Source organism: Austrofundulus limnaeus, unplaced genomic scaffold, assembly GCF_001266775.1.
Source record: "Austrofundulus limnaeus strain Quisiro unplaced genomic scaffold, Austrofundulus_limnaeus-1.0 Scaffold755, whole genome shotgun sequence".
NCBI lineage: Eukaryota > Metazoa > Chordata > Actinopteri > Cyprinodontiformes > Rivulidae > Austrofundulus > Austrofundulus limnaeus.
In genome coordinates this window covers 96,246-102,374 of record NW_013953157.1, presented here as the reverse complement: position 1 = coordinate 102,374, position 6,129 = coordinate 96,246, and the positions used below count along the sequence as shown (strand labels likewise).

General features: G+C 39.6%; 1 protein-coding gene across 1 annotated transcript in view; it reads right to left on the bottom strand.

Moving 5' to 3' along the window:
• Positions 1-6,129, bottom strand: part of arhgef28a (Rho guanine nucleotide exchange factor (GEF) 28a) — a gene marked incomplete at its 5' end in the record, with an annotated part of 138,846 nt that overhangs the window by 46,678 nt on the left and 86,039 nt on the right.

The following is a 6,129-nucleotide window of genomic DNA, read 5'->3' as shown; positions in this document are numbered from 1 at the left end:
GTGTGTGTGTGTGTGTGTGTGTGTGTGTGTGTGTGTGTGTGTGTGTGTGTGTGTCTGTTGTTTGTCCATCTATTAGCAAAAAAAACTCCACCACTGGACAGATTTTTGCAAAACATTTGGATGTAACGTCTACAACTGATTAATGTTTAGTGTAAATTAAATTCAATAGCTGCCACAGGTAAATAACCTTGGCAAAAACAAACACACTATGTTCCTAAACTTTTACATATACCGCTGTTGTTGTTGTTCGGTAGGAAAAGCTTTCTTTTACGGTACCCTTATTAGCATGTAATTACAAGGTAATAAAAATGGCAATTAATTGTAATTACTACCTTATCACCATGTAATCATGTGGTAATTAGGGTACAGTTTTACTATGTAATTAATTGTCTGCAGTAATGTAGCACTTACCTGGTAATGTATTACATTTCACTATGTAACACCTAAATAAGTAGTAGGTAATTTGGACAGTTTTAAAGTTATATTTTATTGCAATTAACCACTAACCCCAAAATTTAGTTGCATTCTTATGGTTATAAATATAGTGATGAGTTACTATTGAATGGTAATTTGATTGTAGTTTCCCAATAAAGGTAGTTTTGCAAACAGTAGTTTTCCTTTTGTACCCTAATTACAACATAATTACATGGCAATAAGGTAGTAATTACATTTAATCACATTTTTATTACCTTGTAATTACATGGTAATAAGGGTACCGTAAAAGAAAGCGTTACCGGAAAAGTTGCTATTGGCTGGACTAAAAGCTGCTAGATGATGTCATCTTCTAGTTTGCATTTTTGGACATTTGCCAGTAATTGTTATCTGGGCTGTAGGAGAGACTGTAAAGACAAAAAAGTAAGTAAAAGCATTGTGAATACGATTAGAACTGAAAACAAGCTCAAATAAATTATTTTACGACTATGATGCTTAGATCTACATTACATAAATTCATTTTGTGAGGATATAAATTTAACCAAAGGACTTAGATGACACAGAGGCACACACAGAGGACGAGGTGAAGAAGTGACTGAAGCTGTGAATCAAATGCAGACGGGTCCAAGGATTTATTTCAGTGCGTCAGTGACAGAGAACAACCTTACAGTGAAAATTACATCTGGCTTTGTAATCCAGGTAGCAAGCAGCAGCAGTTTTGCATGATTCATTTAAAGTGGTCTCCTCTCAATTCTTAAATGCAGCCAGGGGCTTCGGTGCACGAGACTTCAGTGAGTCTAATCGCTTGTCCATGCTTTGGAAAGGGGGAGGGGCTTACTGCATCACTCACTGAGGAAAGTGCCCAGAAAGCACAATCGTAAAAAGTTTCTAAAAGTCTCCAGTAACATCAGGAAAAGTTGCTGGATTTGTTGCTTGCAGACAAAGTCGCTAAGTTTGTCATGGGTTCTAATTATTATCTCCGCCAAGGGAGAGGTAATGTTTTTGGTCATGTATGTCTGTCTGCCTGTCGTTCTGTCGTTCTGACTGTGGACAACATTATTCAAAAACTTGTGGACGAATTGTCATGACATTTTCAACACATGTGGGTACTGGGCCAAGGAACAGACCATTAAATTTTGGTGATGTTCCAGATCATGATGCAGATACAGGAATTTTTTTTCTTTTAACACTCTGAGATCGGCAAAGCTGTGATGCTTTCACAGGGCTTCTGTAAAAAACAGTGAGCTGGATTGGACAGCACGGACTTCAAACTTTATAAAAGTAATGTTAAAACCAGATTTAATGATGAATATTTTTTTCCATAATGTGCGCATTTACAGAAAGTTTTATGACCAGGAAGTGTGTGACTGCACCATGAAACCTATTTTTCCCATTTCCTCAAACACATCACATTTCCAAAACAACCAATCAAAACAGTTTGTCTCTACTAGGCTTGTAAACAGGGAGCTGCCGGGCCTCAAAGTTTGGAGACGGGGGGAGYCAGGAAGCACTTTATAAAGAGAGTCAAACCATTACAAACTCATACAAGGGGATAAAACAGACGTTTTACATGGTGAAATGTGACTGATGAAAACTTAGGAGCTTAATCCCACACCAGTTTGACCATGAATAATGTCGAGAAACAAGTCTGACTTGTTTTTTTCACATTGGACTCCACCGGGAAGACATTTCATTCATATTGCCTGCTTAAATGTTCACTACATATCAGAACTTATTTGGCAAATGTGTTTCCATCTCTGCTTTTGCGCATTAACTCCTACAGGATGGGGGAAATTGGTCTTGGCGGAGGTTTGCACTTTCCGAGTGCTTCTAGTTTTTTCATGTTACACTTGGGCTTCCATACAACTGCATTTCCTGTGAGTGATCACTTAACCACGCTCACCTGTGCCTATCTAGTTTTCTCCACCTGTGCTCTGCAGTATTTAATCTCCCTCCAGACACTACAATAGCGCCAGACTCTCCGAAGCTTCATGACAGAGAAATCCAGTATTCTTCAAGCCAAGCCACGTCAAGCCTTTGTGATCATGACCCTGTTTTTGCTTTCTGGACCTCTGCTCTTTGCCTGCCCCTGTCTGGTTTCTCTTTTGGACTCAGATTTTATGGTATTGACCCTCGCCTGATTTATGACTCCTCTCTTCCTGCTGGATATCTGTACCTACCAGACCCCATGTTAGTCATACAAGACCATCTTCGAGCCAAGACCTTCGCCGTGCACTGGTGTGGTTCGCACCTGAGTGTAAACCAGCTTTGATCAGGGTCAGTTCCAGTCTGAGGCCATGGTTCTCAACTAGAAAAGGGTAGAATGCCCCTCTGGGTTGGGGGAAGAGTCTCTGCCTTAGGTGGAGGAGTTTAAGTCTCTGGGTGTCTTGATCACGAGTGAAGATAGAATGGAGCACAAGATGGATCGACGGATTGGGGCCTCGTCCTCAGTAATGAGGGCGTTGCTTCGGTCAGTTGTGTTGAAGAAAGAGCTGAGTCGAAACGCAAAGCTCACGATGGTGTGGATCATGACTTAAAGAATAAGATCCCTAATACAAGCGGGTGAAATGAGCTTCCTTCTTAGGGTGGCCAGGCTGAGCTTTAGAGATGAGGTATGGAGCTTGGAGTAGAGCCGCTCTCCTCTGCATTGAAAAGAGTTAGGGGCATCTGATTAGGATGCCTCATTGATGCCTAGGCACATCCCACTTGTGGAAACCCAGGGGAAGACCCAGGACGAGCTGGAAAGTGTTGCTCAGAAGAGGGGTGTCTGGGTTTCTCTCCGGGACTATAGTGGCTCTGCGACTCGACTACAGATAAACAGCAGAAGAAGATGAAGATGGAGAGACATTTGATCAATTTGTAAGCATTGCAGTATGTAAACTGAATCCCTTCACGGTAACGGTATACATCGGGAGGAGGATATTTTGAGGATTTATCCTCTCTATACGTGTTTTAAAATGCTATAATTTCTTCATTATATTTCGAACTCCTCTGCTCAGTTGTCTCTGCACTCACAGCCCTGTTGACACAGGTGCGATGGCGTAATGACGGTAGAGCGTAAATTCCTACCGTAGGCCAATTTCATACAGTTTCTACCGTCTACCGCATGTACCGCGCAACCCTAACATGAACCTTGACCACATCCACACTTCCTTCTTCCAGGTCAAGCTTTCCTGATTAGAATGAAAACAACTGCTACTTGCTTAGAGTTCCAAAGGTTAATAACCGATGATTGAGAATGGCATGATATTCATTAACTGCTGCAGCGTGCTTTGTAAGAGCCTTCCATTAATTTATTGGAATAGTGCCAGCTCAGCATGGACATGATGGAGCCATAGCCACGGTATGAAACCAGCATGGCGAGTCCTACTTCTAAAATTTCCACAACCAAGTGGTGCACATGCTGGCCCATAACCAGGTTGGTTTGGGGTATTCGCACAAACATCCCACTTGCCTGCAAAGGTCCGGTAATATTTGAAATTTTTCTTGATTATTGAATTTTTTTATTACCTCCGCCATTCTGTCTTTCTCAGAACTGATTTACAGTATTTTGTTGATCCTGCGTGATGTATTTTGAAAACCCCAGACTAATCGATGAATCAGAGTTCAAATTCAAAAATACTCTCTGAAAAGTGTCAACATAAAATTGTGAAAAGTTAAGATAAGTTCAAATTCAACACAATATTGCTGTCTTTATTATTTTTTAAGAAGATTGTCTGAAATAATCCAGTATATTCATGTCATAATATAAGAAGAACCTTCTTTGTTCCATCATTTGTTTGGTGATGAGTTTAAAACAGGACTTAAAAGCTAGATTTGATGATGTGATGACTGCAGGCATGGATTCTAAGAGGAAATCCAACTGGAAAGGGGAGGAAACCCTAACACTTGTTGAGTTAGCTACAGAAAGAAAACATAAAAGTAACGTTGAGTCTCATTTTAACTAGACAATAAAATCATTTGGGAGGACATCCCGAGACTTTTGACTGCATCTCATATAACCCTCACCTTCTGACTGAAAAAAATGACACAATCTACACTACAAAGGTCACACACAAATACTGTATCTGCCTTTAAGTCCAACATTGTGTGCTTTGGTATGCAAAACTTGTTTCTTCCTTTCTTTTTTTCTATTGGATTGCACACCTAAATCGTTTTTTCATACCTTATTTTGACTTCTAACCAATTCAGTTCAGTTTATGTATACAGCACCAATTCACAACAAACAGGGCACTGTACAAAAACAATCTAAGAAAGTCGGCAGATTGTGATGAATTATTCATCGCAGTTTCTCACCCTGAGCAAGCCTGCTTTCATTCTCTGTACATTATAACTGAGAATCACACTCAGGGGGACAGATTGAAACTATAATTGGTTCCCATTGTTTGGACAGAAAATATAAAAACTCTGTATCGGAAAATGTGTAGTAGATTCATAAATTGTGTTTAATTAACTGAGATGCAGTGGTGGGCTCCAGCCCACTAAAGCGCAAATCCGCTAATTGCAAACCTAAATATTTTGTTTGCGCTTTAGCCGTCTTACTAATTTTTATAATTCATAAGCGCATTTGCGCTTTCTAAAATTAAAATGCAGTACTGCTAATAACTAACTATCTACCAGTCATCATTATCTTGAACAGCGGAAGGTATAGCTGTCAATGAATCACAACACACATGATCTATCCAACAGCACCCCTCCCAGATAAACACACTTATTGAGAAGATATCCTTGCTGACTGTTGCTTTCGGTCAAGGTTCTGATTTTACAGACATTTCCCACAATGCTTCATGTCTGCTTATGTAGCAGGAAGGCAATGGTAGAACTATGAGACCGGGCAAAAACAGTTAACGTTTGTAATCCATACCAAAATTTTGTATGTATTGATTTATTGTACTTTACAATTGGAGCTCCTTTTTAAAAAAAATAAAGTTTAAACGCTGGAGTTCAATACTTGACATAATTCGTCGAAGCAATCCACCAATGGGGTTAGCTGAAGGGATGCAGAAATGATTTAAAGATGTTATGCTGATGAAGACAAACATCTAGTGGTCAACTGGAGCAACAACAAAAGTATGGAAAACGTTAAAATCCATGCTCTTATTTTGAAGTGAAGATAAGTTTCCTGTACTCCATGCTTTCGTTTCCCGTCACAAATCAAATCCGTCATGTACCCAGAATGCATTGCTTGAGTTTTCCAATAAACAGTTTTAAAATTACTTTATTGATGCTTCTTCAATAAAAAATCTACAACAAACAAAAGAAAAAGACAAAGAAGCAGCCGAACTAGCAATCCTCAACAACTTTTTAAAAAAGCAAACGAACTAGCAATCCTCAACAACTTTTTAATTTTTACACCAGGAGCCAAAGGTCTGCTTCATGAAATCACTTCCCCAGCAATCGGCGGCTGTAGCATTAATCTGTGCAAGGGTTCATATACCACTAGTTGGCAGAGTTGTACATATATTGTACATGAATTGCTGTGTCAAATTGAACTTGTGCTTTAAAATTATGTTGCAGCTTGAAGACATCAGTCGACGAATGGAGTAGTTTTTATCCAAACATTTATTTTCTTTTAACTCCACACAGAATATAAACTGGCTCCACACACTCACGGTGCTTCTGCTGCGGTCAGAGTCCGGGTGTAAAGTAACGTTCAAGAGACGCCCGTTTCAGAACCTTTCCACTTGGTGCATTCAG